Source organism: Amblyomma maculatum, chromosome 1 (assembly GCF_055883805.1).
Source record: "Amblyomma maculatum isolate TAMU_Amacu chromosome 1, ASM5588380v1, whole genome shotgun sequence".
In the NCBI taxonomy this organism is placed as follows: Eukaryota; Metazoa; Arthropoda; class Arachnida; order Ixodida; family Ixodidae; genus Amblyomma; species Amblyomma maculatum.
The window spans coordinates 21,735,436-21,761,117 of record NC_139344.1 but is presented as its reverse complement, the minus strand read 5'-3'; the positions used below and the strand labels follow the sequence as shown (position 1 = coordinate 21,761,117).

The window sequence follows — 25,682 nt, the reverse complement described above, 5'->3', positions numbered from 1 at the left end:
ATAGTTTATTAAGCGACCAGATTTACTTTCCACAGTTCTGTGTGAAATCTCAGCCAGGCGCTGTAAAAATCACCCTCTGCGAGCTTTCATCTAAACTTAAGTAGTGGCTGTTTCAGCTGGCGCCAAAACCATCGCCACTGTTTCTAATCCCCACACGTCCTCCGGAAGGTGAAATCCGCCTACGTATAGATCAAAAAAAAAAAAAAAAAAAATCATCACTGACTTTTTCCAAGTTTCTACAAACTGTTAAGCGTGACACGTGACTACATGCGCCCTGCAGACCGTTTCAGGGTTTTCTTCCCCGCAAGCCGTCAGCTACGCTGTTTTAGTGATGAGGAATGTGAAGAGAAAACTTGCTCTTTACAACGACCACAAGTCCGCCCTTTTGCGCTTTCCCGTCCATACAACGAAATACCTCTGAATATCACGAAATAAAAAAAAAAGAAAACTACCCCGCATTTACATAGATCTCTGTATAGATGCTGTTTGCAGTAATGAATGCTTCGAAAGTAAACGCTGTACAACGAGCACAACGGGTCTTAACTTTAACGCCTATGCGTCGCATTCGAGTGGTGAAAGCAATGGGAAAGGAGGGCTGCTGTCACACAGTGCTTCTACGTGCGAGCACTTCTATCCACTCAATAAATTTTCGCAGAAAATAGGCGATATAGCAGAGCCTAATAAACCGGCGGTTTCGTATCAGTAATCTGTCAAATGTTTCGCGATTAATAAAGGCGCATTATGGAAGCATGTTGTCTGTTTCCTACGCCTCTCTCCCATTTATTTTTTTCGTGGATAAAGAGTATTTTCGCACTGTCTTACAGCGCTTACGGTAGCTAATTATGGGTAGTAAGACCGCTTTGTCCTCTGGAAAAAAAATTAATCGCTAGAAAAGTTACGTGATATGATGCCCAAAAAATGCGACTGAGTTTACCGAATCGGTTCAAAACAGTGCCCCTTAATAGTTCCGGTTCAGATTCAGTTGGAAGATGGCAATAAATATATGAGGTCGGTTCGATTCGGGTTTTGAACGAAAATTCGGTTTTAGTTCCGGTTTGAGGTCCAGGTTTGTTTCCGGTTTCACATTCTTAAATGAACAAAGGGCTGATGACGCTCAGCCCTAGCCAATGAAAGTACGTGTTTTCTTTACCGCTGTAGCTTGTTCCCCAATATACTGTCTCCGACACCGTACGAATAATTATACATATAGTCACGTTTTATTTGGTCCTATAATTTGAATTCGACTAACGTGGTATCTAAGAAAACGGTGCCTTTTGTATGACACCACCCACGGGCACCCCACATTTCAGACCAGAGGCGTATGCATTTCACTCGTAAGAACTGAGCCCGAATACACATCGGTCACCTAGAACCTCATCAAGCATTTCAGAAATTGTACCTGTTGTAATAATGTATTATATCTTCCCCTATCCAATAAGAAGCGACGACCCCGGTTACAGGCGTGAGACCTTTGCGAACGCAATGAAGCAAATTGCCTTTTTTTTTTTAGATGACGCGCAATATGTCCGACAACGAGATGTACCGCAATAAACACGTAAAGCAATCGCACACAGAATGCAGCACTCTCATAGGTGTACAACACAAGCCCCCCAGATTCATTTACTCGTCAAACTCTAATTATATTAGCTTTCAATTTCTGAAGTTGAAATTATAGCCAGTCGTATAACCAATCTTTCTTGTCTTGTTGTCTTGTTTCGCAAATTCTTTTATTCGTCGCTCAAACAAGAAACGTACACTAACGCAAAGAATATAGATTTCGCTAGCATAGCAGGTCTCCTAATGTGTTACTTAATGAAAAATAGTGATTGGTTGGTACATCTGCGAGCAATATTATTTTATCTTTTTCACATAAAGGTAGAAATCATTTATATTTCCGTCCTTAACGTGTCGCAATAGTTTGAAGGCTGCAGCCTGGTATATATGTTATTCTTTCCCTGAACGTACGTACATCGGTACATCTTCACAATGCAAGTGGATGGATTGGCCATCCACTTGAAGTTTAGGGTTCACATGCCCGTACTACTGTTTTTCCAACTCACGCTTCCTTTTTTCTTTATTTTTTTCTGAGTCGCAACTGTCCTCAGTGCACTACCGCACCCTGTTCCTGACATGACCTCTCTCATGAATTTCGTAGCTGCTGTAAGTCCTGCTTCTTGTACACCTCATCCCTTATGCAGCAACCTCAATGGAGTCTTTAAGGAAAATAAAGTAATGTAAGGTGATGTGAAGTACTCAGGAAGCTTTCATGCCGGCTTTTGCTGTTCTCGGTTTGTTCCTTTAGATCTTCTATGTAGCCATCAATTTTTGCAGTCTTTATTCAAGGATGGGCTACTCGTACGAAGTAAGCAGATGCTAATGACCAGACGCGGGTTTTCAGTCGAAAATACGCTCGTCGTAAGCACTGAACAACCAAACTTTAATTTGCAGACACAGAAGCCACTTCACGTAGTCTAACAAAGGAAGAAAAGGAGCGTATCATCCCGTCATCTGGCTGGTAACCTGAAAATAATTTCTTGCAATAGCCGAAGCGAAAGCTGCATCCCAAACTTTTCCTGCTTGCGACGGTTCATGATTTTCTCTTTTGTAGATTAAATGGCCTGGCTGCAGTCTTTAGGAAACTTCCATATAGCACACGAAGCAACAAGCAAAATACCGCAGAGGAGCTGTGCCTTCTTAAGGAGCCGTAAAGAAGGTCAGGTTGATGAGATTTTCCAGCCATGTGCGGCGTCTATTACAGCTGACGCCGTTTTGAACGTTATGAACCAAACCAATAAAAGCTTAAAGTGCGTGCACTGCTACATTTGGTTATGCTAGGAAAGTAATGATGGCTGACATTCTTTAAAGGAACAGAACACTGGCCGAAATATGTGTTGAGATTATGGTGGAAATGAAAAGATCTTGCCCCGTATGGTACGGATCGTGCACCACAATGCTAAAGAAAGGAGATTTTATAATTTTATTTTACCATTGAAAATGGCATGGATGGATGGATGGATGGATGGATGGATGGATGGATGGATGGAATATAGGAGGATCCCCTTTGAAATGGGGTGGTAGCAGTTGCTATCATGTTCGTTTTTTCCCTTGTAACTTAATTATTGTTTTAGATCAGTTAACTATAGCATTATTCTATTTATTGAATTTTTGTTTCTACATTAGTATAATTATGTTACTTTACTGCTTTTAAGCCACTAATCCTCCAATTGTTTTTTGCTAGCTTCCACCGCAGGTTCATTCACCGGGCCTCTGGAATCTCTAAACCCCAGGGCCTCAGGAAGAGTGACTACACCTGCATCGACTTCCGGATGAATACCATCACATTTTAGTATAAGATGGGTAACTGTTTCTATGTATTTAGCACATACTGCACATGTGTCATCTTCATGGTTAAATTTCTTTTTGTAGCTGCGAGTTCTAAGGCACCCTGATCTAGCTTCAAGAAGTAGGGAACTGCCTCTTGAGTTATCCAAGAAATCTTCCTTCCTGATCTGCATTTTCCACTTTCGGTATAGTTCCACACTCTGTTTCTTTTCCATATAATTTATCCAATTTTTTCCTTCTGTGTTTTTCACCTGTTGCTTAACGCTCTTTATTTCTTCGTCCTTGGGACCAGCATACTTACTGGTTAGTTTCCTAGTTCTTTTCCTTCATTGGGAGTCAACGCTTTTTCGGTATAGGTATTTAAATACTTTAGCTGCCCACCTGTCACGGTCCAATTTCCTGAGGCGTTCCTCATACAATATTTTACTCTGAGCTTCTCGTACTTTTAAAGATGCCCAGCCCCATTTCTCCCTGTACCGCCTCATTTGTGGTTTTGCCGTGGGCACCCGGTGCCAATCGTCCGACGGCTCTCTGATTTATTTCTAATGTCGACTGTATCTCTGCGTTTAGACACAAAACCGCATTTACGAAAGTGAGCCCGGGTACCATAACTCATTTCTAAATGCTCGTCAACACCTGACAGCTGTTGTATCCCCACATTGCTCTATGCTTCATTATCCCGGCATTTCTTCGCCCTTTAGCCCTAATCAAGGAGTCTAACATGTGCGCGAGTCAATGGGTCTCCCGAAACCCAAAGGCGGAATGAAACCTGAAGGCCCTTCGCGGGCCGCGTTGCGATCCCGCACCGCACTGGGTTGTGGGTGCAGCAACGGCCCGTCCCAAGCGCTCTTTTGTCGCCGGGGCGGAGCGAGAGCGCAACGTTGGCACTCGAGCGATGGTGATCTATGCCTGGGCAGGACGAGGCCAGAGGAAACTCTGGTGGAGGTCCGAAGCGATTCTGACGTGCAAATTGATCGTCCGATCCAGGTATAGGGGCGAAAGACCAAACGAACCATCTAGTAGCTGGTTTCCTCCGATGTTTCGCCTAGGATAGCTAACGCTCGATGGGAGAGCAGTCACACCTGGTAAATCGAATGATTAGAGGCATTGAGGTCGAAACGTCGTCAACCTATTCTCAAACTTTCAATGGGTGTACGGGGGGACGCCTTCTGGGTTGAGGCCTCCCGCTGCGATGAGAGTGCCACTTTTGGCAGTCACAAATGGCACTGTGAGGTGAATCAAATGCCGAGGTAAGGCGCCCGAGAAGGGACGCTCATGAGAACCCATAAAGGGTGTTGGTTGCTTAATACAGCAGGACGGTGGTCATGGAAATCGGAATCCGCTAAGAAGTGTTTAACAACCCACCTTCCGAAGCAACTAGCCCCGAAAATGGATGCCGCTCTAGCGTCGTGCCTATCCCCGTCCATCGATGGCAGAGTACCACGAACTATGGAGGTGCTAAGCCGCGACGAGTAGTAGGGCCGCAGCGGTGTGCGTTGAAGGAGCCGGGCGTGAACCCACCTGGAGCCGCCGCTGGTGCAGATCTCGGTGGCAGTAGCAAATACTCAAGTGAGAACCTTGAGGACTGAAGTGGAGAAGGGTTCCACGTGAATAGCAGTTGAACATGGGTCATACGGTCGTTAGTCAAGTCAAGTCAAGTCAAGTCACTTTTATTTTCAACATTTTACAATGTTGACGGTCTCCCAGGCAAAAAGCTGTAGGGACAGCTTGACGGGGCCTGGAAACCGGCGGCAGGCAACAGTGACAGCAGTACAAAAAATGAGTACAAGAGATCAGTTGCTACTTGGGAAAAAAAAACAACAAAACTGATATTTTATCACAGACATACAAATGAGACGAATGAAGTGAAAATATAAGTTATATCAGGGTGTTATATAAAGACTAGCGTTTACATACACAAAATATTACAACAAACCGATAATTACAACATGACGGACACAAAACTCAATCTACTATGTATATTACACGCGGTACCATTTTACACTGGAAACAGCAAAACACAGGTCAGCCTATAAACATTAAACGTAAAACTTTGCGTGTTAGTACAGCGTTACTAAGAGTGGATAAATTGAACTTATTTAGCAACATTGGCACTGTATAACTTAATGACTGCAGAAGGTAATTTGTTCGGTGGTGCGGAATTGTCCATTTTTCAGGTGTACGTGTTTTAGAAATATTGCAGCGTAATGTTGCACCCGAGAGCGTAATTAGAAATTCTTTATAGTTTTCATTAGCAAAATGGAGGTGGTGGAGAAGATGGTAACTATAAAGAGACTGAATATTGATTATATGATGCTGACGGAATAGCTCGGCTGAAGGATGCAAAAGTGGTACTTTGTTTATGCAACGTATGGCTTTTTTTTTTTCTAGACGCAGAAGTGTACTGATGTTTTGTTTGGTGGTCGTCCCCCATACTAGCGTGCAGTAGTTAAGGTGTGAGCGGAAGAGGGCATGGTACACTTGTAGTCTGACAGACATAGGAAAGAGGTCGCGCGTTCTAAATAAGGCACCTGCAGCAGACGAAAGTTTTTTAGCCACTTGTTCAACATGACTGTCCCATGTCATCTGATTGGAAAATGTCACACCTAGGATTTTATGCTGTTTAACGATATCTATTTTACGGAGACCTAATTTTAGCTCCCGACTACAGGCCAGACGTTTGTTTTTAGGAGCAAATAAAATTGCTTTTGTTTTTTTCCCATTTATTTCTAAGCTGTTTACTTCGGACCATTTCAGTACCTTTGACAACGCCCTATTCGCCATTTCAAACAATTCGGCTTCATTAGTTGAGCTAAAGAACAAACTTGAATCATCCGCATATAATACAAATACGGCATTATCATCAGTACGCATAAGATCATTAACGTAGACATTAAATAAAAATGGCCCAAGAATACTGCCTTGTGGGACACCAGATGTAATCGGTTGGAAAGCGGAATAGTAGCCATTAATGTGAACACACTGGGATCGGCCGGCTAGGTATGACTGCAGAAGAGTATTTGTTAGCCCACGGACACCATAATAATCTAACTTGTTAAGGAGGGTTGTGTGACATATTGAATCAAAGGCTTTACTGAAGTCTATATAAATTCCCAGTGTTAACTTATTAGCTTCAATGTTTTTAATGATGATTTCTTTTTGCAGCAGAAGAGCAGATTCCGTTGACCTACCCTTCCGAAAACCATGCTGACAGTCATAAAATATTGTGCTTAGTAAAAAAACCGTCTAGTCGGGTGAGCATAATCTTCTCAAGACCCTTAGAAAAGATTGGAATTATAGATATTGGTCTGTAGTTGCTTACATCGTTCCGGTTTCCTCCTTTGAATATAACAGAGACTTTTGCACGTTTCATGTCGTTAGGAAATGTGCCAGATGCTAGCGAAAGATTAAATATATGCACTAAGTACGGACATAAGAGATCATGTTTGATAGGTTTAATCTGGATGCTGTCAATGTCAAGGGAAAGAAACGTGTTGAACACTTCAGATTCATCTGTGGGTTTTAAGAACATGGTCTTTGTGGAATTTGCCTGTAGGCAGCTTTACTAAGTGATGAGCCTTTCTGGCGGCGAAGTGGGCGTTAAAGCGGTCAGATAATGCACATCCGGAAACTGGTTCACCGTCAACTATGATCTCGAGCATATCAGGGCGGTTAGGGCACGTTCCAAGCGCGTCATTGATAATTTGCCAAGTTCGGTCTGGTCGACCAATAGACACTTCACTGAACAGGTGTTGGTAATAGTGTGCCCTTGCTTTTTTCAGTTCGGCCGTAATTTTATTGCGAAGTTTTTTGAATGCTTCAAACGCTGTTGGGTCCTTGGTTTTTAAAAATGCACTGTAGAGTTTGTTCCTTTGACGAATTAAATGAATGTGCTCCGGATGGATCCACGGTTTTCGCGCACGCCTATGAAGCTTAAGGTTTTTTAGAGGAAAACAAGATGTGTAAATGTTCAGAAACATAGACATAAAGGTATTGTAGGCGTTGTCTGCCGTGCTTTCTTTCAGAACCGCAGACCAGTCGTTGTTGTGGATTCTGTTCCGAAATAACTCCAAGCTAGAATTACTGATGCTTTGATATTTAATTATGGGGACACGTGCCTTTGCTCGAGGAGTGGAGTGCGAATAAGCCATGAATATGGGACAATGATCACTGATGCCAGAGCTTATAGTGCCAGCTGCCACCACGGGAGTACAAACATTAGTTATGAACAGATCCAAAACTGTAGAAGTCGTTGGAGTTACACGAGTAGGGGTAACGATTACGTTCCGAAAACCAGTGGATGTTATTCTGTTCACTAGTTCTTTTTTTGCAACGCTTTGAATAGAAAGATTGATGTTCATATCACCACCTAAAACCAGCCTTAAGCCATTAGTGGAGGCAAAATCGAGAACAGAGTCAACAAAATCTAAAAAAGCACTAGTATTAGCAGAAGGGGGGCGATACATAACACAGAAAAGGGTGTTGCTGTTTTGCAAACATAGAGCCTCATAATTTGGGCTTACAACCGTAAAATTGGGCAATTCATCGCAAGATATTGTGTCCGAAACATAAATCGCTACACCGCCACCACGTTTGTCAGTTCGATGCGCAGAAAAAAACTTATAGCCACTCAGATAAGGTGCACTATCCTGTGCAGAAAACCATGTTTCGGTTATCATTATAATTGTAAATCTGAAGGCAAATTGTTCGAGAAACAGCGTGAATTGATCTTTTTTTTTTTTACGAGAGAACAAGCGTTGATATGAAGAACAGTTTCTAGGTGTTGGTTACCAGGACATAGTTTCAGCGATTCGGGTAAAACAAACTCCTGATAATCCTCGTGCGTAGCCATGAAGAAAGATTGCATATCTTTATTACACTAGTTCTACGCAATCATATTAAGACTTTCAGCAGAGTTGATCTCAACTACTGTACTGCCCTCCACCTGACGTGCGAAGATCCGTCCATTTCGTGTCCAAACGAATTTCCAGTGAAACTGGCGCTTTCTAGCAACAGCCAAGGAGAGAAGTTCTTTCAAACGGGGGCATAAGTGCTCGTTTACATATATCGGAGTAGCCCTGTTGGCGTCAGCAGCACTGTCGTCAGCAGTGTCGTTAGCATTGTCTTTAACACGGGCCTTAGGAGGCGGCAAGTCCAGCGAAGCGGTCGTCAGACGTTGTTTCCTGGCCCTTTCAAGCACATCGTCCCGCAGCCTGCGGCTCCTAAACTGGACAATAATGTTCCTCACTTCTGCATTCCGTGTCGGCACGCGATGACAAGTCTCGACATCCGCAGGAGATATAGCCACTCCCACAGCATCACCCATTTTCCCGACAATAGACTCAAGATCTTCTTGATCGGTTTCAGTCACTCCTTTAATCTCCAAGTTGCATCGTCGCGAATACTGCTCACACTGAACCAGTTTACATTCAAGTGCTGTTATTCGCCTTTCGTTCTCAGTGCATCTGCTTCGAAGACACTCATTTTCTTTCTTTATTTCCTGATTTTCTGTCAAAACTGCGCTAAGCTGCTTCTTGAACGTCTCGAATTGTTCGTTGATGAAATTTAAGCTCTCTCATTTCGGCCATTTCGGAGCGATTATCACGGTTTTCAGCCCTATTTTCCCTGTCATCGTTTCTGGGACCCCTTGGCATAATAGTGCTTCTACAAAGCGAGAAGAAAAAAAAAAAAAAACACAGCACTACTAAAAAAAAAATAAAATAAAAACAGAACAGGCAAATTTCAAAACAGAAAACTTGCTGGGCAGCAGCAACAGAAGCGCTAAGTAGAAATGACAATATCAAACTTCGGTATGAATACGTAACCAACCTGCACAAATTGAAGAGCAGAAATTAGGCGTCCGTAGCCAGCGCTGTCACTGCTGCCAAGAAAGGCTCCAGGGCTTGTTGCGGGTATATGAAGTCCTCTTGTGATGACGTCACGTAGATCCTGGTGGACTGATTGGTCTGCAGAAGGGGCGGATGCTCAACGTTACTTTTGGATCCGAAGATAGTCGATGGGCGATAGTGCAGATGTGGTAGCCGCTGTTGCACAATGTCGACCACACGAGGCCTGCACAAATTGAAGAGCAGAAATTAGGCGTCCGTAGCCAGCGCTGTCACTGCTGCCAAGAAAGGCTCCAGGGCTTGTTGCGGGTATATGAAGTCCTCTTGTGATGACGTCACGTAGATCCTGGTGGACTGATTGGTCTGCAGAAGGGGCGGATGCTCAACGTTACTTTTGGATCCGAAGATAGTCGATGGGCGATAGTGCAGATGTGGTAGCCGCTGTTGCACAATGTCGACCACACGAGGCCTGCACAAATTGAAGAGCAGAAATTAGGCGTCCGTAGCCAGCGCTGTCACTGCTGCCAAGCAGTGACAGCGTCAGAGTCAGAGTCAGGGAAAGGAGAAATGCTTTTTGGGATGGAAAGTGTGTTGCATAAGTCTTCCTCCCATAGCCAGGCCCATGTCTTGCGCGGGCCCGTAAATCCAAGCCACAGAATGGCTGGAGCGGGACTAAACGGCTGAGCAGGCACTTGAGAGCCCTCAGCGGAAGCGGAGAGGACTCAGTTGTGGTGTGCTGAAGAGGGACAGGTCCGCCTGGTGGCATTAATTTGTCATCGAGCAAACTAAGGCACTTTTTTGATGATGGGTGGATTGACGTTTGGTTGGTGCCTGGGAGGGGTCGCGTCCTCCTGTAACCGAGCGAGGTGCAACCATTGACGATGAAGCCTTGAGGAATAAGGCTGGGAGCAGTGGCGCGCTCCTGTAATCGAGAGGTCATGCTGTTGAATGGTCAGACGGCCGAGTGGAACCCCGGAGACTGGTTCACTCTGAGGAAGTCTGTCCCACTAAATTGGGATAGATTCTCGTGCTTATGAACTGCTACGACGGGGCCCATCGAAAACTACAGCCTTTACCGATGATGTCCCTATCAAGAAACTGGACTAGGGATAAGGCTGGGGAGCTCCAGAGTCCCTGTAATCAAAGGTGGAAGCCGCTGGAGTTGGAGGTGACCACTCCTCGTAGCGGCAAATAAGAGTCAGTTTACCCGCCTATGCAGTGCAGGGATGGGCTGTGCCGGCTGAGTCCCTATGCACGGAAGACGCAGGGGAACCCCCGCGGACTAAGGTCATCAGGGGTAGGGTAACCCTGTGTAACCCAACCCGCGAGGATGCACGGGGGCGCTGTTAGAGACTGTCTTCACTCCTCCTCCGGGAAACCAGGGCCTTCCTGGGAAACGCTGGTGGCCTGCGGGCGTCTCAGTAGGCTAAGAGAGTGAAGATGAAGCGAAAGCAGAACTGGTGCAACCACACTTTGAGAGTCTGTCAGCAGCACCGCTGTGAGACCAAAGGGGTGGGGCATGAAGCCTCCACTCGCGCTTCTTTCTGGTACGTAGGCGGTAAGTCCTACAGAGTTTAGCAACGAGGCCGGCCTCAAAACCAAGACGCTTACTAAAACTTGGTAGAATAAGGCTCTCGCTTGGAGCGTGGCACGAAGAGAGTTACCGAAGTCGGCGACAAGAAGGCACCTGGCAGGGGTGCACGTCATGGAAGTGCACCACGGGTGTTGCGATACCGCTTGCCCCAGCACGTGTGTGCGACCCCCAACATGACCAACGCGGTGGCAGTGATGGACAGGTTCGCCAGGTGCGGGGAAAGAGCTGACAGGATGAGTTTGGACAGCTCGACGATAACCATACGTTGCAAGTGCCAGTGAAAAGCGCCCTCTTCGGCGGCGTCCCGATAATTGGCCGGGCAGGCCGGTTCCCCCTCCCATTGAACAGCTGCGCGAGTGGCTCTTGAAAGGGGTCAGTTCTGCACGTGCTGGGCTGCTGCAGATTTGTTTATGCAGTCGCGTGCTTGCTCATGGGTGCGTGAGCGCTTACGCATGCGCATTCTTCAGAGAATTAGAAAATCTTTTAGCGCAAACGCGAAAAAAAAACTTGTGGATAATGTCCTCTCCGTGAGGCAAATTGACGAAAACGCCATTATGTTAACGGCACTTTTAGTGGCGCAAGTAATTAAGTGGCAAAACAGTTTATAACGTGGAAAGTAAATCTATTTTTTTACATAATCATCTTCACAATGCAAAATTTTATTCGATGGCTCAGTGTGATGCACGGAACTTCGCTGACTTAATAGATTGGACTTTGATATTTTTTGTGCTAATAGTAATGAAAATTACCGTTATTTTAACGCAAATTAAGAGTCCTGAAGGCGATATGCGAGGCTGAAGAGAAAGACGAGACCATTCACCGAATATGTCTACCAATTGCTCGCTTATGGTTAAAAGAAAAATGTCGTAAGCTTGATTAATAAGTGCCATAGAGAAAAGCGGTTGCTGATTTATTTCATGCTATCACAGCGCACGCGTACCCTCAAGACAACCTATCTGCAGAGCCATCGATCATAAGCGAATGCTCAATAATGAGGATGACAAACGTTTTGACTTCAAAATTCTTTTTTCGAAACTGCATTCGGCCGTATGAACATTCGTAAGTAAATAACAATAATGGAGAAATGCTTAACTAAATGCTACGATTCCGTGCAAAAGTGTTGTAAATAAATGTTTCTGCAATAAATAATGTCATACTTTTTTCAATTGGATAGAAATCTGGTCTAGTTGGAGGCCGTTCAAGGCAAAAAATTATGGGCGCGTCTCCTCTTTCTCTGTACTCGTAAACTGTGCGACAAGGAAGTTTCATCCCGAACATTTTTTTAGCATTCATGGCTATGCTCTCCAAAGCAGCAGTTTACAAGCAGTGGCAAATGCACTTGCACGGCTAGCATTCTGTGGCACTGCAAGCATGGTGCTGTTGTATGTTTTTAATAAAAAGAACCAAGAGGGGCCATTCCTCACCCCTGGACACAATAACCTTTTTTACCCTCTTTGGACCTCGTGGAATGCCGGCCAGACTCGCAGCGACCAGCAACATCTCTTTTGTGCACCTGCGAGTGAGACGGCGCGTGCATACAATGAAGGAGAGGGTGCCAACGGCGCGAGCAGCGCGCGTACCAGTCGGGACGTGGGTGGTTCAATGCGCTCCCCTGGCGACGTCCCCGACCAGTCGTTCAGAAATGACCGCCAGAAGAGGAGGCGGCGCTGGTGTAGTGGGAGCAAACTTCAGGTGCGCTCCCCTATGGGACTTAGCTCTTGGGAAGGGGCTCGGCCTCGGCGATTCCATGTAAACGGGGGATACTGTTTAGCGAGCTGTAACTCTTCTTACCGAAGCGGTGGCATTGTGGTAGAGCGTCCGCCTCGTATTCAGATGGTACCAGGTTCGATCCGCCGTTCCGCCGAGTAGCCACCGGATTTTCAAAGGGTACAAGCTTTCCTCGATCCGGCCTGGTGCTCGGCTCTTTGGGGTGTAATTCTTGGGAAAGGGGTCATAGGTCCTAAATAGTTGCGCCGATGGGACAGCGATCCTTGTCCACCATCGGACAACAAAGTCCGCCTCGCGTGGCAAAAGCCCATTATGTGAATTTCCCTTCCCAGGTGGTGCACCCGTGAAGAGCCGGGCGCTTGGCCGGGGGACTCCTGTACCCAATTGAATTAATCGGCTGGGCAACCGGCGGCAGCGGGAATCGAACCCACAAACTCCCGCAGCCGAAGCATAAAAATAACTGATGCGACATCTTGTGGAAAAGCCCTACTACTATGACTGTGACTGCGTCTAATCAAATTTCTCTGATTTTCGTAAGTGCACACTGTTCTTCCTTTTTCTAGGAGCGCTTATAATTTTTATTACATTTTGCGCTGTCTCCAATGCGCCCTTAAAAAAAAGTCACCCCCCCCCCCCCCCTCTTTACCATCGCGAGTGGTATACTTTCCGCATTTGTCACTCGATGGCGCTACAGTGTCTTGAATTGCTTTAATGAAGCGGTGATAGTGCGCATTAAAACGTTAATCAATGAGTCGTACGTTACTATGCCGTAACAGCCTTGAGTGTGGAAACTGAATAGACGCTACTCTACGCTGAAAAATGTTTGATTACTGTATGGCGATTGAAATTTATATTTGTTTTCAGTGCGTCTTTTGTGTCAACCACCAGTCATAATCACGGTCGCTGCTCATAGTTTTGCAGCATCGGGCGACATAAAATCGGGCGTGTACATTGATAGAAAAATTCTCGGTAAACATTTTCTACTGTGTTTCTACCAAAACCACTATGAAATCGAACACTTTAGAGATCAATATAATCTTTCCATTGAGTCGAAAAAAAAATTGATGCCAAAATTATAGTGTTCCGTCCTTTAACACCGAATCGTTAAAGAAACATTTGTAGTAACAATGAACGAGGGCAAACAAAAATTTAAACTTTCTTCCATAATGCCTACCTTCGCTTCCAATGGATCCAACCAGCACAATTTATTTCTCATCTCTGGAATTACAAACAAGGCGTCTCACTTCCCCCTGAAGCACAGTGACATGTGCACGATATATTTTCCAAGAACCTCTAAGAACCTCTAAATTTCTACGTGCATTATTGCCTAGCATCAGTGATCCCATTCTGTTTAAAAAGTCCTTACAACTATAGTTAAGTACTGCGCTTATGTTTATTAACTCACTTATGCTATTTTGGTATACCATTTGATGTTAATGTTTATCAAATCTTTTACTTTCTTGTGAAATGATGTACTATAATAATTTTACTTGTTGTAACCATTTCTAACCAAATCATTGCTGTATTCCTGTGCAGCCTTGTTCGTTGTATTTTCCCTTCGCACACTTGTTGATGTATCATGCTGATTGTATATGATCCCGCCCCTGTAATATTTCATTTTGCGTGACAAAAGTATAGGTAATTATTGTTTTACCTTATTGTATCAGTTATGCTTCTTGTTCTTGTTTATTGTCGTGAATTGGCCTTCTCCTCTTAAATGTACTCTGTGCCCTGAGGGTAAAATAAAATAATAAATAGGTAAATTGCAATTAAATAATTGCCTTGCAATCCAACAAGATGAAGCCCTGCAAAATATGCGGAGCATTTGTACCCGAACATACGCTTTCCGCAGCTATATTTTACCGATTCTCGCATGCGGGTATGCATAGTAAAAGGCCATCTTATAATTTCTGATCAAAAAAGGTGCACGCTTATGTATGCGCGAGTGTTATCGAGCAACGGAAGTCTACAACGAAAGTTTTGGGACAGCTATACCACGCTGCGATTCATTGTTTCGCTTCAGTTCTCTTTTTAATTCACTCATGCAGATTTCCTCTCCCGCCTTATGTCTGTTTCCATGCAGGTATGTGTTTGTATTGCCATGTGCTTGACGCTCAGTCACATTCCGCAGCAGATATGAAAAGAAAGGTCTCTCAGATGGAAACTTCTTATATTCAAAATGCATTAAGTGATTCCGAAAGTCTTTTGCGACGGTCATTTGGGAATTGTGCACTTCTCCCGAGAACTTTTTTTATGTTTTGAGATATTTAGCAGAGAAGAAGCTTTGCTGGAAAGTCGGTCCTACAGCGACCGCAATGTCTAAGGAAAACCTCACCACCGCATCTGAAGAAACGGGGCAGAAGTCAACAATGTGGCATTCTATAGCTCGCTGATTTGCGCTAGGGACGGCACAGGCATCAGACAAACACCTGCGCGAGCATCATTTAGTCGAGAAGCTTCAACGATTTGCTCATCACTCGGGAAAATGGGCAGAATGGCATTGGCGTTTGATACAAAACTTCTGCTGGTGATATTCGACATATGCACACACGAGACTCACTTCCGATTCTTTTTAGGTGGTGAGCGCCGTGTTTATCAGTCGGATTCGGAGAATGAAAGTCACTTAAAACTGTCAGTTATTACAATAATGGCACCGCAACAAAACTGAGATGGGCCTGAAGTGTCACATTGAAAAGTGTCAGCCTTGATACTTTAATGAAAACAGCACTGAGATTCTTCTTGAAGAGGAACAAAGAACTGCCACGTCTTGATGGCACTCAGCAGTACATGAATGCTGTCGGCTAAAATAACGGGAATACGTTGGACAATATCGCATGATTACGCTGCATCCTTGCACACAGCGATGGCCACCTTTAGGTTCGTACAGTTTCGATATGTTAAAGGTTATGACGTGCACCGACGTTTCAATAATCAGTTGTCCTGAGCGATCAACTTTTTTTCAGCCAGTATAAATGAATGGCAAAAGCATGGAAGAAGCTTTCAAGCCCCAGAGAAGTTGTTCGCGCACACTACAGTGAGTTCACAGCATGCAGTAACATTTCGCGAAAGCAACACTTTTAAAAAGGGATTTTGACAATGCAGATGTAAATACTGCAGAAAAAGAAAAAAAAATGGGTGAACCTTATACGATATGCACCGCGCTCTACAGCATTAGCGTCACCCAAGGTTTTAACGGCTTATATTTTGCGTCATGCTGGTCTGTACAACTATGTTTATGGTTCTTAGAGTGGAACTGAGGGGAGCTTCGCGATGTCATTCGATGTCGAAACTGAGCTGGCGAACAACGTTTTACTCCTTGCCACGAGAGTGTAGTGACTTACTGCATCTCTATGTATACTCTTGCAGCGACCACTTTCGGTCTGCATCCTCAATTTTGTAAGCAAGGAGTTACGTTCAGCTTGGTGGGAATCAGTCAGATATACTCGACCATTACAGGGGCTAGCGGAAGCGCTTCCTAGTTGCACAGAAAAGGCTTATCCAAGCGGAGGCGGAAGACTGGCGCAGATCACAAACGGGTACTACCCACACGTATAGACAAGCTACATCAGATTTTCCCTATACAATATGTAGACGAATGTCCGTGGTGTCAGAGTAAGCCAACACTAGAGCATGTCGCATGGTCCCATGGACCTGCCCAAAGGCACAATTAGAACCCAGCATAGACAACCAGAGTACGACGCAGCGGGAGTAGTTGCTGGCCGGCGTGGACGAGGAGGCGCAACGATTTCTACGATGGTATATAGTGGTAAAGTGCGGTATCCTGCACCAAGGATCGATCTCGGCCCACGGTGTCCTGCAAGGACCTGGAACACTTAGAATAAGTTGTGAATAAAGTTTTTCCATCCATTCATTTAATTCGCCAATAGCCGAACGAAAAGCCGCGTCGAAAAATTAAGTTATCAATTTATCACTCGGTCAAAGCTCGTGCACAATGCCATGGTGTGGGGCTCTCCCAGAGAAAAGAAAGACTTCGTGCAGGTAGAAAACGTTCCATTACGCACTCTGCTTGCTTCCTTTGTGACAAATGGTGAAATTGTTATTCTCCATCTCTATTATGGAAACGAACCAAATAATAGGCCTGTTTCACCCGATGAAAGGTCCCAAGATTTGATTTGTTACACTCTTTCACTCACGGAAAGCTCAGCATCTTGGCAGCACTTTGTCACACCATCATTCATTTTACTCGAATAACAAAACGCATACACAAATATGGCTTACTTTTAACTTAAATGTATTGTTCTATCTAGGCATGATGGTATCAGAGAGTGTTGCAGCTGTGAAACGAAGTTAGTTGCGTTAAATTCTGTCATATTTTGTTGATCATCTGCCCAGAAGCTATTTGCCTTGCGAACAGTCTTTACGTTTTGATACGCGTAGCATACCCCGTCGCAGTTTGCTCACCTGTGACAGTCAAAATTTCGATTCCTTGGGACGTAACGTGAACTTCTTTTTGTAGCGTAACAAAAGTAGTCAGTACGTAAGAGATAACATTTTGAGATAGCGACGGGAGCTCTCTCTAGAAGGTTTCAGACTAGTTTGACATTATGACAGGGGCGCTCTGGAGATCCGGTGTGTATTGCATGCATGTTGGAATATCCGAATGGTCATAATATGTTTTACTAGTCTTTTATTTATGAAATGTGCACGATCGTCGTCTGTGACTAGGTGTAATGTAATTTCAGCCGGTCTCTGCCCTTCAGCACGCCTACACGAACGAAACTCCTCGTTCCGAGCTACGCTTTCTGCACAATGCTATCAGAAATCTCCTGTTTTTTACACAAGACCTGAGTCGCACGTCCTGATGTGTAGACTCGAAAGCGTGTCATGCCCTCACAGCTGTCAAGCTATGCCACAGGCGAGGCGGGAAATTGTTGGTGAAGACGTCCCCCCGAATTTGTTGTTTTCCATCTCTTTGTTAGTCATATCTATTTATTTACTTATTTAAAAAATACTGGCGGGGTTAGGATATGATGAAAAAACAAGTAAATTGCAACAGTACGCAGTGAACGGAGTCAAAAACAAAACCAGAACACAAAACACAATACAATATGGAGTACAAAGGCACTTTTGTCGTTTTAACCGGCGTTCTGTGAACTTATGCTTTTAGCTTAAATGATGGCTCCAAGGGGAGGTGAGGACCTAGCCTGCTAGTCGACATCTAAATTTACCGAGGCTTTCTTCAGTAACCCGAAGAAGAGCGTTTCCCGGTAAAATGGTACCATTAAATATGAGATTTAGCAATGAAGTGTGTATCTGAAGCTCTCGTCGCTGCATTTTGTGCCGTTCACAAGACACTCGGACTACCACCCCCTCCAACCTGCTCCCTTCGAGTTTTTCACTCTACCTAATTAAGTTTATTCTAATGATTCTAGTATAGTAAAAGTAATCCCCTTACCCATTTCAGTATAAAACAGATGGCGGAAGTTAACAAAAAGGGCTTCCTTTTGTTAGCGTCACAGGCCATCGGCAGGAGTAAATTTCGTCACGCATGTGTCTTGGGCTGAGACCTTAGAATTTCTCTATTTTTCTTATTCATCTATATGACTTCAGCGGCGATGAAAGCCCCTTGTATGTCGCCTTCCTGGATACTTTCTTTCTTTGCGATTTCTGATTATAACTTGGTTTTTCATTCTTCTCAACCGCATTTCCCTCGTCCGACGATTATAGAGCGAGAGCGGACGATTCCACACAAGGTGCATAGGCGGCAAGTTCTACTCCTGGCTTATTCTTTCAGGTTTCTTGGTAACCCGGTTGCCTTCAGTGGTTTTCTTCATCGTTAGATACGTCCACTTAAACTCGACAAAAAAATTCAAGTCTGGTCCCATTTTAGAGGGAAATTGCAAAAACGCAGATGAAGAGAATACAAAACTACTCACGCGTTTCCTTCTAAAAACTAGCTTTTTTTCTCCAATACTCAATTCCACCCGCATTCTGTCGGGCTCTGTACACCAGAATATTCACAAAAAGAAAAATAACGCTTTATTTAAATTTATTCTCGAAAATGCAGCATAGCAACTACAATCCCGCAAGCCATCCTACCGCCACTTCACGACCAAGCGTCTCCATTCGAAGGAAACCCAATCTTCTACAAGATATTGTTGCGAACAGGCGACTACAAGAACTTGAGAAAATATTACCTCCTGGATTCGAAGTTGTCCTCAGCTGTCCACACCCGAGAGAGACGGCTTGGAGGAAAAACTTGCATTTGCTGCGTTGAATGTACCTCAGATATCATACTGTAATAAGATACAGGGAAGGGATCTGAATGAACGGTGGGATAGTGGGTTTAGCTGCACAAAGATAGTTTCATTTGTAAGCTAAATCACTCTCCACACTGTTGGCACATTGGAGGAACACGATCGCGGCGTTGTGAAAAGTCCTCGTGCTCGAACAACAAATGCAGCGTGTTTGTACGGAATTTACCAAGCCAACTACAACCACTGCATCATGCAAATATCACTTTTGAAACTGCCAGAACATTACCGCCAAGAGCAAATACAAAAAAATGCCGTCTTTTCCAGTTCATTCGGATAATTTCAGTCGCCGCGCAGTATTGCTCGCTGCACGCAACTGTCGAGTGGGACCCAACATGCCGCCGGGAGGGGAAAATGGCGGCGCGGGGTGGTACAAAGGGTGTCCTCATTAGTGCTCCTAGAAGAACAGCCCCGCCGCGGTGGCTCAGTGCTTAGGGCGCTCGATTGCTGATTCACGGGCACAGGTGCACAAGTTTCGATTAGGCGAAACACAAGGCGACCTTGTACGGTGCGACATCGGTGCGCGTTAAAAACCAAGGTGGTCCGAATTTCTGAGGCCTTCTGCTGCGGCGTCCCTCAGCCGATGTCGTGTTTGGATGTTAAATCTTTTAAATCATATAAACCAAATCAAACGTATCAAACAAGAGCAACCTTTCTTAATTTTTTTTAACTTGCCGCTTGCAAATTATTGCCTTTAACATATGCCCGTTAAGTAATATGCATGATATAAGCTTGTTCAAGCTGTATAACGACGGAGCGCGTTCTTTTTGCAGCCACCACGAACAAAATCTCCTTCTAGGAAGAGTTCGTTGCAGTGACTTCGGTACGATAAGTTATGTCAGCGTCTTGTATTCTGGACACGTGCGAAAGTTTACACTGGACTCCGTGTTAGAAGCCTGACCTTGTTGCACCTAGAGAAAAATAACCGTGCAGAATACATTCCTTTCTAGCAGCCTCTTGAAGTTAACCTACCGTGAAATTCCGGACAAATGCGTATTTTCAACGACAAGTAGTTTACAGACGCATTTTTCTTTCTACGCCCTAAGACTGCGCCATAGCAATAAATATATTAGCAGATAATTCTACGGTAACTTAGCCTAACTGACAACCACTGCGATCGCACAGAGATCACAGCGTGTCTTTTTACCGCAAAGTTGACTTTTCCTGAAACTCTCGCTTTAGCGACCGCAATGACCTTATACAGGAGCACGGAGGCAATGGTATATCGATTAGGAGACCCCAGCCTAAATTTTAAAACAGTTGCAATGAAAAATCAAGTACTTGTAGCATATTGCACCAGGCATAATACATACCGCATGCACTGCCATGCGCGAAGCCCCTTATGTAAAATTTTTTTGCGGGCCTGGAGCACAAAGGAAATTCGAAGGAGGTTAGATATTTAATTGTGGCTCGTTAAAGGAAAAAGGTGGAATGTAAACAGTCCGGGATTTACGAAAGCGAGCGCATGAGAAATATAAATTTGGCTTTCGGTTTGAAAAAAACAGTCTACTAAGCTGCAATCCCAACCTTCGGTCACCATTTTGCAGTCCAGGCTCTCATATTGGACCCGCTTGGGTGCATCATGTGGGGTGCATCTGGTGAAAGCTTCTCTTTCAGTACAGCTTTTTTCTCCAAGTGAGCGTTGTGGCTCCTGTTCACATAAAGGCATGAACTCGGAGATCAGTGGAAAAGAGGTCTTCGCATTGTGTTTTGTCAAGTACTATTGTAGCCTGCCGCAACCGTGTATGGCAACGGTTTCGCTGAGCGGTATCTGACTGATATTGAACACGGTGCCAGCGTGAGTTGAGATCCATAATAGATCCATGCTTTGTAAGTTTAAGCAAAATGCCAGCGGACTAATGTTTTTGGAATGTAAGCCTCTCCAGGAGAGTTATGCCTGAGATAGCTTTAAAAGCCCAGTTTTATTTCAACTTATTTTCATTTCTTTCCTTTTAAGGCACCAGGGAGGGGTGCTGCATAAAGGGTGAGAAGAATTAAAAAAGAAACATGTTACGGAACATACTTTTCTAAACTTTCAATGAACTTGAATGAGCAGGTGACAGGAGCGATCTCACTTGGAAGCCCTTTCCAGTCTGCATTTTCGCGTGGAAAAATGGCATTCGGAAAGGTAACGGTCTGTAACAGTGTAGGCCGACGGGCAGGCGATGACAGGTGCGGGACGATATGCGTACTGACAGGAGAATGTAAGGGGCTACGCGCAGGAAGCTGTTCGGGAACATTTTCGGGAATAAACAAAGGCTGGAAGTGCGAGGGCGGAGTGACAGCCACCACCAGCCGGACCCTGTTTTAGGAGAGAAGCGCTGACGTCATAAGAATACAATGCACGGATGAACCTGGCAGGGCGATTTTGAACGGACTGTAAAGAATTAAAAAAAAAACTTTGATGAGGATTCCAAATGGGTGACGCGTATTCCAGTCGAGACGTGACGAGTGTCTTATAGGCTAACATTTTTTACATGTTGAGACGTGCAATGAAATGTAGATGATGTTTCAAGAATCCCAGCGTTTTATACGCCGGTGATATTGTGTTAGTTACATACAAACTCCAGAGCATCATTAGACAGTGTTCAGTGGTACACCTAAATGCTTTTACGACTGAACTGTTCCTATGGAACTGGTTGTTCTCCAGAAGATTTAGCGTTAGCGTTGGCAATGTTATCGGTGTTTTGAGCGGAAAATCACGGGCATGCCTCCGGCAGGCGGTAGTTGGCAGGTGAGATGGCAAGTGACCGATCAGTCGGCAGGTGGTTTGTATAGGTCGTGATGCTGCATGATATGATCGAGTTGGAAGGCGCTGCCAGTGCATGCTTATCCTTTGGGATGGGTGGGTGAGACGGGGATCGAAGCTTCCAGAACCCTTGGTTCCCGACTGAGAAGAAGAAGAAGAAGACGACGAAAAAGAAGAAGAAGAAGAAGAACGCTCGGTCCCCCGCATCTAATGCTTTCGCTCCATATTTTGATCAGCAGCGTTGAACCCTTCTCATTTTTTTCCATTACATCATGAGGTACACTCGTAGGCATCGGTTTCTGTTTATCGTTTATCATGTGAGCGTTATGCAGCTGAAAATGTTATCTTGCATTTAACGCAGCATTAATACGAAATCTATCATTTAACAGCATGAAACAGAAAAGATGCCACCTAACTGAATGCATGTAGTACATGAATGGGGCCGTAAGCTTGTTTCTAGAGTGAGTGGCAAAAAAGAAGCCATCGCAAACAAGGTACGAGCACCCCCTCATCCTCTGCAGCCCACTTGACTCTTGGGCAGAAACGGGCGGGGTAGTGAGGATCTCCTTATGAAACATCAATGAAGGATTAAGCCTACCTTCCGACACAAGGAAAGCGTAAAAGGATTTCTATTTCTTGTTGACTTGTGCTGTTGATAGTAAATTATTACTTTAATTTCACTATGATGAACAATAACTAATTATAATTTATAGTAAAAACTTTGCTGTGGCTCAGCTCTGCTATAGGCCAGGATGTACGTTGCAAAACTATGGTTTGGCTTGTTTGAGCTTGTTTATCCGATATATTAGGCTTCACAGGTAAAGCAATTGACACTGTCGCAGTTATCGATGTGCGTACAGTCCATCCCTTGAATATATGTAGCACCAAAACGGACAACACGCAGATAGAGACAGACAGGACAGGGGCGCAACTTACAACTGTTTATTCACCGCAGATGGAAGTGAATATAAGGCATTGAAAACCAGAAAGGAAGAACCAAACTCATGCACGCAAGGGGTACACAACCTGAACTGCACACAGAATCTATAGGCATGCACGTGTCTATCTAAAAACACCCTTTCATTATTATACGTTGTAATAGATGCCATGCTTTCACAATCCCTACGTTTTTCATTGATATAGCATGCCTACACCAGATCCCTGGCTATGTTATCCCTACTCCTGCTTATGATTTTTTTCTCCTTCAGCCTGGCTTCACACAAGTTCTTGTCTTTTACCCAGCAGTCTTTACAATGCTGGGATCCAGTCCCATAGAAATAGGATCCAGTCCCATTCTTGAAATCGCGTTTGTACTCTGTTAGGCGAAATTAATAGATTGGCAGTCTGGCCGATGTACACCATCCCGCATATCAAAGGTATCTGATAAACGGTGCCGACAGCACACTCCACAAACGCGGCACAAACCATGTTTATTCAATGTTATGCTTTATAGACACGAATACTGATCGGTGGTCTGTACCTTTAGTTTGCCGCAGTCTCAATTTTGTATACTACACAGTAACTAGACGTGATGGTCTCGCTTCCGTACACAAGATCAATGGCTAACCTGAATGTGAGCATCCGATGCTAAATTAAAGTCGAACTTCACCTTTTGTACACACGCTGAGCTTCGACTTCTTGCTGCATCGTTGGACGGTCTGCTCCTTGTCGTTCGGTAGCGACTCGGCGTCTTTGCCGAACCGAGATTTGGTGCCGCCGCTTAGCGAAACGTCTTTCCCGCTCTTTAGGCGTCTCCGACGCACGTTTAGCCTTCCTTGCTTTATTAGCCGAGTCTAGATTTCGCTACAAAACCATAACGCTGGTGGGATCTGAACTCACGACCTCCGAGTCATGTGTCCGGTGCTCTTTCAATTGAGCTACTCGAGAGTTATTACTAGCGCGACAGTCGTACGTACATAGCAGTGGACTGATTACACCCTGCATTACTGCGAGTGCGACGTTGCTGCCGTGTGTTAGTCGATCCATCACCCTAATTATTAAGGCGAAAACCTTTAGTGGCTCATGCTGTCGTGAACTAAGTGTGTCCCGCTTTTGGGGCATTCTGATTGGCCGAGGCGGGATGCGTCCCTGCCATCTGCAATGCCACACTTGAATGCGCGCCAAGGAAAGCCATGCGACAGGAGCGATGGTGTATACTGTCCAAACTCACACTTGCTGGAGAAAGTGTGATAGATACTGCGCCTTTCCTTTACTGTAAACAAGTTGCAATTATATGAAACACTGCAACGAACGCCTACAAGAGACTAACAATGGGAGCCAAATTATATAGGATAGGAAAGGTAGGCTTTCGCCATTATCCTCTTAAGAGACATCTAATTTTTCGCTTAAGCAGGGCTAGACGGAAGACAACATCTCGGTTTTCTTAATTAGCATAGATTGAAAACACAACCGGCTTCGTGAGTGAAATGATAGGTTTAAAAAATACATAATAAAAAAAAAGGGGAGGGGGGGAGACGGTAAGAGAAGGAATATCGGGTGAATTAAAGAACTTTATTCTTGCCGTCATTAATACTCATTCCCACAAGCCTTATAGGAGTACTAGAGCGTTACGATAATGCTAAAATACGCTAAACGATATAAGAAAAATTACAGATATAATGAATATTATATAATTTCTTTCAGATATAAAATGATTCATGCAGTCCTCTGTTTATGCCTTGATGGAAATCAGAACACGATAACACAAAAAATACGCCAAACTAATATTGCAGCGCAGTAGTGGGGCCAGTATACGAGTGAATGACTGTTTAATGCACTTTTTTCTTCGTAACACCACGTTCTGCAAGCATGAGATGCTGGGTAAAAGTAACGCTAGCATCTCCCGAAGTGATTAAAAAGTTGATCAGGTTGTGCGTTCTGATCAAGGCACAGAGACGACTGAGTGTCTGGTGCGCATGAAAATGGGGAGATGATTCCTAAAAAGTGACACAGGCGTCAAGAGCTGAACGTGGATAATACTCGTAGGTCCACGCAAATACCAGGGTTAGAATCTTCGTCGAATACGTGTCCATAATATTGTTTCCCAGCAGAGTCAACCTAGCGATAAGCTTAGCGTGACAGGTTTGTTTAGAACTTTTTTTTTGCGTCTTTATGAAAACCAGTGTACTACGAGCTCCCGTTCCAGTGGTCATGGTTGCATCGTAACTGCTCGTGCCGACGTCAGCAGCATTGAAAGATTGCGAAATTCGCCTTTAGCCCCCTCTTATTTGCTTTCCTGCGGTGTCAGCAACTGCCAGACTTGCTTGCTAGCCAACGCAAAAGGCGGAGACGCAAAACCGATCGTGGTTCCTGACGCTGCACACAGCGGTTGCAGTTTTCCCTCATGCCAGTGTCCGCGCAATATATTATTCTTCAAGGACGCGGCAATGACCTTCAATGTAGATGTAGGTCTGGGCGAATAGTGCTGTCAGTTGTTTAAATACTTCTTGTACACGAAAAAGGGTGAGCGTTACAGTCGTTTTCAAAATAATCAATTTTACTAACAAATAAAACGATTACATCCAGCCTCAGTGGCTGAGTAGTTATGGCGCGCGACTGCTGACCATGAGGAGACGGATTCGATCCCGATCGCGGCGATCGTTTGCGATGCAGGTGAAAAGCAAACGGCTATTGTGCTGTGCTATGTGAGTGCAGGTTAAATAACTCCAGGTGGTCAATATTTCTGGTGTCGCCCGCTACGGCGTCCCTCATAACATGAGTCATTTGGGACGTTAAACACTACACACTAAACCCATTACATGAGAAGCAATGCATTAAAGCTTTATCACACTCACCTAAAGTGCGTCGACTTTTCGAGAAAACTCCCGTCAGATATTGGGCGAGTCGGGCTACGTGCGACGCTGACATATTTGCTGGATGTGAAACCGATTAATTGCGACTGAGTCGTTATACAGCTGTTGCTCTCAAGCCTGTGACTCCACATGCACTTGCTATAGGCGCACGCCCGCGCGCCCAGCGTTGCTCTACCTCATACGTCGAAAAGGAGTCGCCACCTGCATGTTCCTCGTGATTGCTACCGCTCTATAGAGTTCGCGCTCCTGTGCTTGATTAGCGAATTCCACGCAGAGAAGCGAGGCTGCGGCAGTTGCAATCAGCTCAGAGTCATTCCGAGAAAAGGCCAACCTCTA

The 25,682-nt window shown here is 44.7% G+C and overlaps 1 long non-coding RNA gene and 1 pseudogene across 1 annotated transcript; one reads left to right on the top strand and one right to left on the bottom strand.

Moving 5' to 3' along the window:
* LOC146201920 (uncharacterized) lies at positions 1–25,491 on the bottom strand. Its single transcript, XR_014703601.1, has 4 exons — positions 25,329–25,491; positions 18,669–18,767; positions 14,165–14,241; positions 1–179 (listed from the first exon to the last, which is right to left on the bottom strand). It is a non-coding gene; the product is annotated as an uncharacterized LOC146201920 (long non-coding RNA).
* LOC146201921 (large subunit ribosomal RNA) lies at positions 4,049–5,065 on the top strand (annotated as a pseudogene).
* Positions 25,492–25,682: the final 191 nt, after the last annotated feature.